The sequence below is a fragment of the Podarcis bocagei genome (assembly GCF_964188305.1).
Source record: "Podarcis bocagei genome assembly, chromosome: 17".
Taxonomy (NCBI): domain Eukaryota; kingdom Metazoa; phylum Chordata; class Lepidosauria; order Squamata; family Lacertidae; genus Podarcis; species Podarcis bocagei.
Window position 1 is genome coordinate 30,285,469 of NC_138143.1, and position 14,212 is coordinate 30,299,680.

The window sequence follows — 14,212 nt, forward strand, 5'->3', positions numbered from 1 at the left end:
TATTGTGCATATGAACAGATTCATCACGGGAAGAAAACAATAGCCGTGTCTACTAAAACAAATGAAAAATGGAACTCGTTGGCCTCAGCGAGCAATGGAATGGGCCTACCACAACATCATTAAAGAGTATGCAATGAATGTCTCGCACTGAAACATTGTGCTTTGTTCACCAGCTAGAAAGAACTCAGAAGTTTGAGGAAAGAAATGTACAACCACAATCAAAAGTTAAGTAGTAAAATCAAATATTCCCCATGATTTTTTTTAATAGGGCTAGTGTTTTATCAGTAACGTAGATAACATAGATAAAACCACCAAGGTCTATCATCTAAAATTTAACATTTTCAGAAATTACAATTTTGTTGATTGCATATAATTCAAGGTGGGAGTTTCCTTATCTTATGGTGACTTGTAACTATCTGTGACATACACACATATATCTACATTTCTATCACTTAAGTTTGCTTTTGCAGTTTTACTATGGAAACCCAAACTCCTCTCAGCATTTCAAACATTTTGGCTACCTCACTTTCATTATTTCACCCTCTGCTTACCAACTTCTCAAACAGAGAATTAATTACACTCTTAATATTCATGGTCATTGTTTTGAGGCACAGTAAAGTGTTAGGCTGGAGCTACTGTTGATGACTCTGCAGATTTAATTTTTCATCAACTTTAGATGACCCTAGAGTATTCCTAATTAGAAGCTGGAAACAAAGGTGAGAAGAAGAAAAATACCATCTTTTTCTGAATTGCCATCATATTGTTGAAATATTAGCATTCCATAATTACATCTAAAAATAGAATTCATGTTCCAGACAAATGTCAGCATTTTAAAATCTCGCTGATTTCAATGGAAAAGAGTCAAGTGCATGCTGGCTACAGTCCTACACACAACTTACCTGGGTGTAAGCTCCACTGAACTCAATAGGGCTTACTTCTGTGTAGATATGTATAGGACCACACTGTAACTCTTCCATGGAAATCAATGGAACTTAAATGTACTTAGGTTTGGCTGGATCATGATGATAATTCTAATGAAACTCCAACATTTCTAAGCTCCATAATTGATGTTTAGGGTCAGGTTTAGGAAGGGGGGGGCAATGAGAGAAATTCCTCCATGAATTACAGAGCCTTTAAGATGCCTTATGGAATTTCAGAGATACTCATAATTGCATGATTCATTTTTTAAAAAATAAAAAATAAAAGTACATACGCAGCTCCAAATTATTTACCAAAATTGCAACACTTCCAGAAGATACCATCAATTGGAATGTCCACTGCGAGGCTAACACAAAATTTGCTTGATTGACATTGATTTCATGTCATTCTGCAGAAGAACACTGCCAGGCTCATCAGATATTTAGCTATTCCATTTTCTCCACACACAAAAAATAAAGCACGTCTTTGGTCAACTGAGGCAGCCTCTTGAAGGCCATGAAGTTCAACCCAAAAGTTACATCTAAAAGGGGTTGGTTTCAAAAATGAAACTATAAAAGAAGCAGGGAGAAAATATGTCCTTTTGAGCACAGGTCTCTCACTCTCTGTCTGTCTCTGGAGAATCTATGAAAAGAATCTATGAAACTTCCTCAAATCGTCCATTTCCTGGAGTCAGAAAGAGAAGAGACATCAAAAAACATTGCTCACTGGAGGGGAAAAAATGTCAAGCCAGGCTTTGCCAACAAAGCTTCAGAAAAAAATGGAGAAACATCCATAATTGCATGAGCACTTCCCATCTCAGCTTTGTCTACTGGAAAAGCCTGCCCTTGCTCTCCCTCTCCTCCATTTTCTGGTGGAGCTAGAGAACATGACATGGCTTACCTGACTCAGATCACAGCCCTCTGTCCAACTATTCACTTCCTCTTAGACATGCAAGTAGCTTCATGAGACAAGCAGGCATGCACACAAAAGCATCAGCAGAAAGCAACCCCGTATCTCGCCACCTTTTCCCCCCTTCCTAGAAGGTCCTTCCCCAAAAACCAAGAGGAGCAAACTTTCTCTGGGTTGGAAAAAAGAAAGGCTGAGAATCTCATCACAACAGAGGATTGCAAGCTGAGATCTCTCCAGATCTCCAGAGCCAGGATCTCCCCTTTCCTCTCCACACACACACACCCTCATGCAGAAGTAGAAACTATAAAGCTCAGGGAAGAAAGAGGGTGACTCCAAGAGAGGAGAAGAGAAACGCCTGGAGATTGTGTGTGTCCCCGCGCGAAAGAGGAGTAGCTTTGTGTTTTGGAGTCTGGACTGGAACCAAAGCAGACAGCTTGCAAATGGAGGACAAGGAGATAAAGAAAGAGGGGGGGAGGAGGGAAATGAAAGGGGGGAAAGCTCAGCTGCTTCTCATTCCCTGGAAAGCCATGGACACCAGGGAACCGAGCAAGAAGTGAGGCTCTCTGTTGAAACACCCCCCACTCTCTTTTCTCTCTCTCTTTTCCCTTTCTTCCCTTCTCAAAGCAAAGAGCAAAAACTGTGTTGTAATGGCTTCTCTCCAGCTTCCACCGCTGTCCTATTCCAAGGCAACCCTTTTCAGAAAGGAAGGACCACCAAGCTCAACTTGAGGAAAGGCGGGAGAGAGAGCCTTGGTTGTGTATGCCTGGGGTGTGGGTGTGTGGGTGTAATTGGGGGGGGGGAGAAGAAGGTCCAGTCTACCTGCCTGAGAGAGAGGGACCAGATTTTGGAAGGAGGAGAGGAGAGGAGGCGCAGAAAGAGAGAGAGAAAGAGAAAGCAAAGAAAGAAAAAAGGAAGGAAAGAAAGAAAGAGGTCACCGGTCGAGGCAGCTCTACAGAGCTTTTTCCCTCTCCGCACCCCCCCCCCGGCCGCCTCTCTCTCTCTCTCTCTCTCTCTCTCTCTCTCTTCTCCCAGCGCCTGGGAGATCCAGTCACTTCCCCACACAGCCAAACCCCCAAATGCCCCCACAACACACTTCTCGGCGGCGCTCCTCGCACTTCTCTCTCTCGCCCCACAGCCGCCTCAAATGCAACAACAACACAAAATTAATTAACTGCCTTCCTTCCTCCTCCTCCTCCCACCAGCTCCACCACCACCACCTCCTCCTCCCCCATTACAGGAGACACAGAGAGACCTCTCTCTCTCTCCTCGCTCAACAAAACCACCGGGTCCGCCGCCGCCGCCGCCGCCGCCACCACCTTGTGTTTTGTGTGCTCGAATTCCTCCAGCTCGCCCTGAATGAATGGATCTCCTCGCTTCTCCAAGCTCCCCCCCCCCCCCAAGGTGGCTTTGGTGGGACAGCCAAAAAAGGAGAACCTCGCTTTGCTCTTTTCCCCTCCAAGACCCGAGATGGGCTTCAAAGGCCAGAACTTACAGGAAGGTCCCGGTTGCTGGTGGCGGCGGCGGCTGGGTCCTTTCCCCCTTCTGCTCCTGCCTCTGGCTCCTCTTCTTCTTCTTCTTGCAATTGTTGTGGAAGTTGCACCTTTCTTTTTCTCTCTTTGCTGAGGTTCTCATGTGCTCCTTGCCAGGTCTCAGCAATGGAGGATCGCCATCTTTTTCCCTGCTTTTTTTCCCTCTCTCTCTCTCTCTCCTCTCCCTCCCCTCTCTCTCTCCCCCTCTCCCTCGCTCCTTCACTGGCTTGCTGCAGCTGCAGATGACCTGAGATATCCGTCTCTCTCTCTCTCTCTCTCTCTCTCTCTCTCACTCAACCCTTCTGTGTGTCTCTCTCTGAATAATGAGCAACCAAGAGGGAGCGAGAGAGGGAGAGAGAAGACAATCTCCTTGCCTACCACACACAAAACGCAAGAGCACCAGGGGGTGCAAGAAGGCTTTCTAACAACAACAACAAGAACGGGGGTGGTGGGGAGAGAGAGAAAGGGGGAAAGGCAGGAGGAGAGGAGGAGAAGGGGCAGGAGAGGTGGGTGGGGGTGGGAAGATCTTCAGAGATGGAGGAGGAGGTGGTGAAGATGAAGGCAGCAGCAGCAGCAGAAGGTGGCTCCAAACTTAAAGTCCTCTTGGGAGATGATTTCTGAGGCGCTCCCAGGCTTCCTGAGCGGGGCGAGGAGAAAGGGAGACCTGGAAGAGTCCTTCCAACCTGGTTGCCTCCAGAAACCTCCAGCTCTCGCCAGCCTGGGGAGAAGCCCCTCGCCCGCGGCTCTCCCTCTGCTGGGTCATCCTCGCCTTTTCCTACCAGCCATGGCAAGTCCTGCTAAATAAAAAGCCAAGCGCCACCCGGGTTTTCCCCCTGCACGCAAGATGCGCCTTCTTGTCACCTAAGCTGATCCCTGAGATACGTCCATCTAGGAGAGACTTAAAATCTTTCCCTCTTGGTGTTGTTGTTCTTTTTTTTCCTTCCCCTGAACAGGGTGAAGGAACATAAATGCAACTGGAGGTGGCAAAGTGTGGTGGGGTTTTTTGTATATATTTTTTAAAGGCATAGATCTACCACGTGGTTGATTTTAATTCTCTTTTTTCCCCCTCCTCTTTTAGCTTTGCATGTTGGAAGGGGGGCGGCGGAGAAAGAAAGGACTCAAATTGTCCATTTCTAGCACGTATTTTGAAGTCTTCTCCCGGAAATAAGGACTCTTTGTCGTTTGAGTTCTTCCCCAAGCATATATATATAATATAAATATATAAATACACACACAAAGAAAGGGAGCTTTGCAGCGCTGAAGAGCAAGCGCTCCTGCTACTTTAAAAAGCCTTGTGCAATGTTTGGGCTACCGCAGAACCCCACTTTAATTTTTAAAATAAAACTTTGGTGCCACCTTCTCCCCACCCCACCCCCTCCGTTGTCTGCCTCTTCTGTGGTTGCCTCTGTGTACAGCAGTCTATGGAAAGTAACAATCAAGATTCCCAAACGATAAGGTGTCATCATCACCTTGAAGGCAAGGAAGAAGGCAAAGATGAAGTTATTATATCTCAGCATCTTCATTTCCCCAAGAAATCGTTCTGAACCTCTTCAGAGAATTTTTTTTTTAAGTGACTGGGGGTGGGGGATGTCTCCCATTCCCAGCCTTATATTCCCCCCTCCATGCCAAATCTAATACCTTCCAGACTTTAATCTGGTACTGAGAGGGAGGGAGATGAAGTTAGCATTGGAAAATCAATAAACACTGTAGTGGAGAGGAAAGCAATTTGAATGGGAAGACATGACAGTATTGAATCTTCTTGACTGTTTCTTTTAGACCTCAAACTGGATCAGAGAAGGAGGAGAACCTTAAAAGCTTCTTTTGAGCAGATTTTGGGATGGGGAACCCCTCTCCCTGGAATGAGAAACCTTGAGAAACCAGAGAGAGAGAGCTGAGATCTTCTTTAAAGTGTTAGAATTTAATTAAGACATGGAAGGTGATTCAACTCAAGCTTTAGAAACCACTTGATGCCCAAAGTCAAGGAGTCAAAAACAAATGTGGAAATGGCAAAAGGATGAAGACTCTGATCAAATAAGTAACAAGGAGGCAGCAAATTTCACTGCATTTTTCCATAGCTATATCCCTGGTGTTATTCTCAATTTTTAAATTAACTGTGCGCCCATTTAAAAGGTATTTATACAGAACACAGCTTCCCCCAAATAATCTGGGCAGCTGATGCTTGTTAAGGGAACTCTCTGATGGGTAAAAATGACAGTTCCATTTATTCTTTTAGAGAAGCCATATGCTAGTCTTGCTAGCTAGGGATGATGGGAGTTGTAGTTTAAAAACAGCTAGAGACATATGTTTGGGAAACACTGGATCAGGGTGGCCAGTGTGGTGCCTTCCAGTCATCCATGCACTCCGATTCCCATCAGCCCCAGCCAGCATAGCCAATAGTATGGGATGATGGGAACTGGAGTTCAGCAACATCTGGAGAGGACCACGTTGACTACACATGGTGCAGATGATGGATAATAATGGGTGTGGCTCAAGTTGGTGTTTTTTTAAAAAAAAATCTGTGGGATTTGTGTCATCTTAAAAGACAGTAAGGGTTATCACATTCTTCTCACATTCTATTATTTTGACTATTTACCTTTATTTCCTAGTGTAGATTGGATATTGCTCAGGCAGAGGTAGGATTTCTTAAACCATTTCCCCCCCTCCTGGTTTTGTTCTGGTCTGGAATTGCAGCTGGTACAGAATGGTGAGTGGAGCAACTGGACACAAGCATGTTACACCCGTAAGATGTTGAAGGAACTGCCAATCAGCTACCCAACAATGTTCAAGGTCCTCTTGTTAACATACTGAGCCCTAGATAACTTGGAACCAGGTTATCTGAAAGACCTTCTGCCCCTGTATAGACCTGTAAGATCACAGAGATTGTCTGGGGAAATTCTACTTCTGGCACTGCACTCCACAGAATATCATAGGGTGGGGAGTGGAAAATGGGCATTTTCTGGTGTTCCTGTTCTGTGGATTGCCCTACATTGCTGTAGTTGCTTCAAACTTCTTATAAAAGGTTCATATTTTTGTCCAAGATTTCCCTGACCCATAAGAGTCTTGTGCATCAATCCCCTGAATTAGTTTTATTTGCTTTTATATTTTTTATCACTGTTTTATTGGTTTCAAGCTTTATATTTGTTTTAAAAGACACTGTTTTTATATGGCACATAGTCTACACTGCTTATAGATTTAAAATATATTAAGGGGTTTATAAATGCTTTGAAATATTAATTAAATAGCTTTCTAATAAAGGTGCCATCTGTGCCACAAACACCTTTTGCATTTAGGCAATATAATAATAATAATACAAAAGGAATGCTGGGCACAATCCAACTAAAGTTAATAATAATGGATGGAATCCTGCAACTACTACTACTACTACTACTACTAATAATAATAATAATAATAATTTATTACTTATACCCCGGCCATCTGGCTGGGTTTCCCCAGCCACTATGGGCAGCTCCCAACAGAACATTATTAGTAATAATAATAATAATAATAATAATAATAATAATAATAATAATAATAATGTGTTAAAACATCAAACATTAAAAACTTCCCTAAATAGGGCTGCCTTCAGATGTCTTCTAAAAGTCAGATAGTTGTTTATTTCCTTGACACCTGATGGGAGGGCATTCCACAGGGTGGGCACCACTACCAAAAAGGCCCTCTGCCTGGTTCCCTGTAGCTTCACTGCTTGGAGCTGGAGCTGAGTGTCCAAGCTGAATGATGGGGGTGGAGATGCTCCTTCAGGTACACAGGATCGAGGCCATTTAGGGCTTTAAGGGTCAGTGTCAACATTTTGAATTGTGCTCGGAAACGTACTGGGAGCCAATGTAGGTCTTTGAGGACCGGTGTTATATGGTCTCAGCAGCCACTCCCAGTCACCAAGTCTAGCTGCCACTTTACCTTCTGGATTAGTTGTAGTTTCTGGGTCACCTTCAAAGGTAGCCCCACGTAGAGCTCATTGCAGTAGTCCAAGCAGGAGATAACCAGAGCATGCACCACTCTGGCGAGGCAGTCTGCAGGCAGGTAGGATCTCAGCCTGCATACCAGATGGTGCTTTAAGACTCGCTGGAGACCCCATGGAAAAGTTAGTCCGTGCTTAATTCTCTTCCACTGAAATAATCCATAAGCAAAAGTGCTTAAGATTGCAGCCCTACTCTGAATGATCTGGAGTAAGTATCGTTGAATTTCCTGGGATATACTTCTGAACAGATATGAGTAGGATGGCACAATTAGGCTGCAAACCTAAAGGTACATACTTAACAGCAGATTCCAATAAATTCAATGGGATGTTCTTCTCAGTAGACATTCTTCTTGTTGTTATTTATCTGATTTACTTGTTGTTGAATACAAAATGTCTCTAGGCAGCATACATATGCACCTTAAAAAAAACCAATCAAGTTTAACAATAAAATAACAACCCCCCCCCAAAAAAAAATCCCAATAGCAATAAGCATGACTATCATAATCCCTCAAAAGAATGGAATAAAAGGGATGACTTAGTGTGGTTCTGTAAGGATATTATTGTTGGCACCAGGTGGACGTCATCGGAGGCAGCATTCCACAGAGAGGGGGCCTTAACCCAAAAGGGCCCCCCTCCCCCTTGTCACTCCACTTACATCTGGAGAAGGCCCTCACATGATTAATGCTGAGTTTGGATATGCTCAATGTTATGATATGCTATAGGGTTTCCCAAGCTTGGGTCTCCAGTTTTTTTGGACTACAACTCCCATCATTCCTAGCTAGCAGGACCAGTGGTCAGGGATGATTGGAATTGTGGTCCAAAAACAACTGGAGACCCACGTTTGGGAAGCCCTGGTCTATTACATGCATGGGACAGTCTTGTAACTGCGATGGGAGCTATATTATTCTTAGCATTATTCTTAGTATTATTAGCATCATCATCAACTGTTACGATATATTACATGCACAGAACTGTGGTTAGGATCTATATTGTTGTTGTTATGCCTTGAGTGTGAAATTAAAATTCAAGCATTGTTGAAATGGGAAAAAGAAGACTTTTTGGGGAAAGCAATACTGCTGGGTTCAGAAAATAACTTTTGGGAGAGTGGTGGAGAATCCAGGAGAAATATCTATTGACTCTTGTGATTTCACATGGACAAATGAATTGGGCACCTCCTAAGATGCTGATAAAAGAGCCTTGGAGGTGGGAGGAAACTGCATTTTGCTGCTGCCAGGGCGTGCATGTGCTCTGGCAGCAATTTTCTATAAATCATCCCTTCTCGTGAAAGGAACGCCAGGACTTTACAAAAAGTCTGTGACGTACCTTCAGCACTCAAGCAGATAATGTGTCTCTTTGTCTTTTAATAATGAATCCTGGCTTTTCCTGTCAGCTACTGCTTCTTGGGAAACAAGAGCCGCAGCTCAGAAGAAGGAAGTCTGGAACGCCATGTCAGGCATGGAAAGCTTAAGCCTGATCAGTCCTGTAATCTTTAAAAAGGGTTGTGTGAGGTGGAACCACCCAAACTTCCTGGAGATGCTTTCTTAGCTGACCTCATTTCCATAGAAATGCCCACAGGGGTTTTGTCTTCCTGGTAACCCAGCTTGCATAATTACACACAGATTTTCTTAGGTAGCACAGTCATGACTGTTGTCCCTAAAAAAATGCCACATAGCTGAAGGGCACTCCTTTATTTTAAAGTCTGATTAATCTCTCCAATACACCATAGCTCCACGCTCAGCATAATAATGGACGCATCTTAACTCCTCAGGCTGCCCAAGAACTCCATAGAATTTGGCAAGGGCACTCCATGGTGTGTCTTATTTGTGAAAAGTTGACCTGGCAACAATGCTATTACTGCTACTCGGCGTCAGGTGGTGAGAATGCCAGGGTAAATTCTTGGCACAGAGCTCTTTCTTTCAGCGTTGGTTGCAGAAACGCTGCACAGAAGGGACTTGCATTTAAGAACGAATGGAGTTTGCCTAGGTCAGTTAAGCAGGCAAGAACATCCCTTTCAATCCATCACAAACTTTTGTCTCAGTGCTCAGTTTCCCATGCACCCCTTCCTTAGGAACTCAAGGACATCCAAGGCCCCTCTTGCAAGCCAGTGAGAGGGGAGATTGTGAATGCTGGTCATGCAACCTGCCCCTGACATACTCAGGGGTATGCCTCCCAGTGGCCATACTTCCCTTCACCAGTCTGGTGCCATCCAGAAGTTTTGGACTACAACTCCTATTGGCTCCAGGCAAGTGCTGGCTGGAACTGATGGGAGCTGCAGTCGGAAACATCTGGAGGGCACCAGGTTGGTGAAGGCTGCCCTGTGCACAGATGGAAAACCAGGTGGCCCTCCAGATATTGCTGAACTACAAGCAGACCATGCCGTCTGGAGCTGAGTTGGGAGTCCAAAAGAACTGAGTGAGCCACAGGTTCCATATCAGCTAACACACAAACCACATGCATAGGTGTGTCTGTGCAGGGATGTTAAAACTGAGAGTATGGTCAGTGGGTGCGACCCTGCACTCAATAAACAAAACAGGACACCTTCACACAATTTGTCATTAACGTGGGATGAAGCAACACAAGCTGGTGACAGCCATTAGATTTCACAGCTTCTTCAATGGATTAGGACAGACCAAAGGCATGGAGGTGGCTCTTCTAGGGTCTCCAGCACGGCCTGCGGTTGTCCTACCATACTCCACACACACTTCTGCACTGCCAGAGATGAAGCTGATGCCTTAGCAAGTGGAGGAAGCTGACTCAGCAACAGCTGATGCTGCATAAATCAGCACTAGGCTCTCCCAACATTATCCTTAAATCAGCAGCAGCACAAGTGTCAAGGAGCATGGAGAGTGCAGGAGAGCAGGCTGCAGCGTTCTAAGAGTGGAGCTGAATACGGAAGCTGCAATTTGCCCACGTTTTGGAGGGTGAAGTGGGAGATGTAGGGGCTCCTGATGAAGAAATGATGAAAGGCAGAAGGCGAAGGGTTTTGTTAAAATTAACACCCCTTGAGGCAACCTAAGAAACACAACTGCAAACTGAATTTTATTTCTACAGCCCCATAGCATCTGCTGGGCAGGGAGTTTGGCTGCCTAATCCACTCGAGCTTCATGGCCATGGATTACACTGGTTCATGTAGGATAGGTCCATGAATGGCAGTTAGGTGTGATAGCTGAATGTACCAAGGACAGAGAGAGCACCGGCCTCTGAAGACAAACTGTGAGGATCACCACACTTACGTCCTGCTTGCGACCTTCCCAAAGCATCACAAAGAGAATGAGTAAGACCTGCAACAAAGGGCACTTCCAGGCAACCGGTTTATTGAGCATTCATCCTGATTTGTTTGCCAGGAGATTAGATGATGTTGCCACCAAAGCAAGTCTCACTCCATACTTTCCAGTCCATTCCCCCCCCTTGGGCTGTGGGTTTATTGCAGAAGACCTCCCCATGTACTATAATTGTGCAACCCAAATTTTCCGCTATGTGATTGTACCCCACCTGAAAATAATGACGTTCTAAATGTTAGAGCTATTCATCCTTTCTTCCAGGGTTCCGGCCAGCCATTCCATTCAAGGAGGTCATTCCACCCGTTTTCTTTTCCAGCTGGTAGTCAGCATTCTTTAGCATGTTGGGTTTTTCAAAAGATTTATTTGTGCTTCGGCAAACATGCTCATATTTTGTTTTTTGTTTTTTATTAAATTTGTATAACGCCCTATACCGCAAGTCTCAGGGCGGTTCACAAGATAAATTCACAATATAAAAACATATAATATGTAATAATAATTTAAAAAAAACCAAGAACAACCCAATAATTCCTCCCAACACATGTTAAAAGGTTTTTTTATTTGGGTGTCAATCAGCCAAAGGCCTGGTTAAAGAGGAATGTTTTTGCCTGGCACCTAAAGGTGTAAAATGAGGGTGCCAGCAGAACCACACTGGGAAATGCATTCTACAGAGGGGGAGCCACTTCCTCTCACTTGTCAGTGATCCTCTTTCAGCTCTATTTCCGTCCATTATGGTCTTAAGACAAGAGCTTGTACATCTAGCATAGTAGCTATCCGATGGAATTATAATACCTGATTTGACTTTCTACGGGGAAGAGCTGTAGCTCAGGAGCAGATTATCCCAGTTGAAATCCCTAGCATTTCTAGGAAGGAGTGGGAACGTCCCTTGTCTGAAACTCTGGAGGGCTGCTACCAACCTTTGTAGATGAAGAATGAAGGACCTGTTTCCCTCCCAATGTGTTGAACTACAACTCCCATTGTTCCCAAGCAGGCCATGCTGGCCAGGGCTGATGGGAATTGGAGTCCAACAACATTGGAAGGGTGCTAGGTTCCCCATCCTTGGAGGAGACAATACTGAGATGGATGATCTGATTCAGCAGAAGGTGGCTTCCTATGTTCCTGTGTCATAAACCTCACCAGGCACCTTAGGCAAGATACACCATTTCAGATTCAGCCCCCCACCTGCACTAGGAGGTTAGTAGTGTGTTATGGGGTTGTTGTAAGGATTGGAGCACCGTATTTCATATGAAGGGATTTTTAACATTTGAGCACCATGCAGATACTACTGGACATTACTCACAAAGTTTGATTATCCTGATGCATGCAGCACAGTAATTCCAACATGCTGGTTTTTTTCTACAAGTGGCTTGCAGGTGTGCTTTACAGTGGTGCCTTGGGTTACAGACGCTTCAGGTTACAGACTCCACTAACCCAGAAATAGTGCTTCAGGTTAAGAACTTTGCTTCAGGATGAGAACAGAAATCGTGCTCCGGTGGTGCGGTGGCAGCAGGAGGCCCCATTAGCTAAAGTGGTGCTTCAGGTTAAGAACAGTTTCAGGTTAGGAACGGACCTCTGGAACAAATTAAGTTCTTAATCCGAGGTACCACTGTATATCGTTTAAAATAGGGGAATGTCAGGCCTCAAGGGCAGAATATGACCTTCCAGGTATTCTATCAACCACTCGGGACTCGCCCAAGGTCACACACACTCCTTACTGGCCCTGCTTTGCATCCTACTTGACTGCTTTTGCCTGGATGGAATGTATCCTTGGGACTGTGATCATGTTCTGTGCTTGCCTGGATGTAAGAGGGAAAGAGGGTTTGTATGTGTGTGAGTGTGTGAGAAACTGGGCTGGAATGTAGCCTATTGAACAAAGGTAAGAGTCATATCAGGGACGAGGGTGGCACTGTGGGATAAACCACAGAGCCTAGGACTTGCAGATCAGCAGGTCGGTGGTTCGAATTCCCGCGGCAGGGTGAGCTCCCGTTGCTTGGTCCCTGCTCCTGCCAACCTAGCAGTTCAAAAGCACGTCAAAGTGCAAGTAGATAAATAGGTACCGCTCTGGCGGGAAGGTAAACAGTGTTTCCGTGCGCTGCTCTGGTTCTCCAGAAGCGGCTTAGTCGTGCTGGCCATGTTATGTATTGAAGTTCTCACCCTGGCCAAAAGGAGCATCGTGTATATAGTTTTCACTCAGGTCCACGTCAGTTAATTCAGGCGGGAAACCCTGGGTTGTTGTTGCTACAATGTTGACAGCCGGCTGCCTATAAAAGCAGGCTGGCTGAGCTGTTTGCTGTTCAGTTCTGTTCCAGCTTACAAATAAAGAGCTGCTTTGGAGAAATCGCTGCGTTGTCTGCTATGTCTACCCACTATTTAACAGGCCACATGACCCGGAAGCTATACGCCGGCTCCCTCAGCCAATAAAGTGAGATGAGCACCGCAACCCCAGAGTCGGTCATGACTGGACCTAATGGTCAGGGGTACCTTTACCTTTAAGAGTCATATCCACTGGCTCCTCCTACTTTTATCTCTGGCTCCACCCACCACTGGTAGGTTCCCTACAAGGCTATGGCAGCCCCTGATTTCCCCACTCCTCTGATTTTTTTTTTACTGCTACATCATTCTATCACTATGTCTTTAACAGGTGTTTTAAATTTTGTTTTATGGATATTTGTGGACTGATTCATTTTGTATGCTGAAAGTCGCCTTGATATACTTTATGAAAGAACAATATCAACAACAACAACATCACCAACAACTATTATTATTATCAGTGCTTTTTTCCTAAAAAAAATGTTTAGGGGTACTCTCATTTTGACTCCAGAAAAATCACAATTTTATAGTACAAATTGGGGAAAATAAATACAGTAAACGGACATAAGTACAAAGATTCACAAGACATTTAGGGGTATGCGTACCCCTGTGTCCTGTCCCCCCAGAAAAAAGCACTGGTGATGATGATGATGATGATCATCATCATCATCCTACCCCACCTTTTCCCCTAACAGGGGCTCAAGGTGATTTACAGATAAAAATCAGTACAGATAAAAAGGGTGGTTTATAAATATTTAAATAAATAAAGTGCTTTATAATCCAAAATAAAAAGAAAAGGTTAAAACCTCAATTTAAAAAAAACAATATAGGGACCCAGAAAAATAGAAAACATGCATTTTCTATGTGAAAGAGTCCAAAATCTATTCTTTCAGGGGGCAGGGGGGTAGAAGGCAGGAAGGTCAGCTACAGAAGAAAAGGAAACTGTCCTTGAATTTTTCTTTGGCATAATTTCATGATATTCATGCCACGAAGAGAAGAAATAAAACAGACCCGAAGCATGTACACTTGGAAGTACTGGAGATTACTCCCTTGTAAGGGTGTTTAGGATTACAGTCAAAGGTTGTCAAAACTTCTTGAGATGAAATTTTTGATCAAGATGCTTTAGGACAAGATAATCTCTCTAAAATGTCCATTATGTTTAGAGGCGGGAGATCTGGTGAGTAAAGCTTTTCCTACCATCCTAAAGGAAGCATTCTATATAGAATCATAGAGAATCATAGAATCATAGAATCATAGAGTTGGAAGAGACCACAAGGGCCATCGAGTCCAAC

At 44.4% G+C, this 14,212-nt stretch overlaps 1 protein-coding gene across 6 annotated transcripts in view; it reads right to left on the reverse strand.

Annotated features, from left to right (window-relative positions):
* ZNF462 (zinc finger protein 462) overlaps window positions 1-4,216 on the reverse strand; it is a 143,769-nt gene extending 139,553 nt beyond the window's left edge. Inside the window, exons 1-2 of one of the 6 annotated variants that reach the window (XM_081175991.1) lie at window positions 3,320-4,213; window positions 1,233-1,602 (exon numbers count right to left, since the gene is read on the reverse strand). The gene's annotated coding sequence lies outside the window, so the exon portion shown is untranslated. Of the gene's footprint in view, window positions 1-1,232; window positions 1,603-2,920; window positions 2,941-3,319 lie in introns of those variants that run through there. The other 5 variants (XM_081175995.1, XM_081175993.1, XM_081175990.1 and 2 more) reach the window with 5 other exon arrangements.
* Between the last annotated feature and the right edge of the window lie 9,996 nt (window positions 4,217-14,212).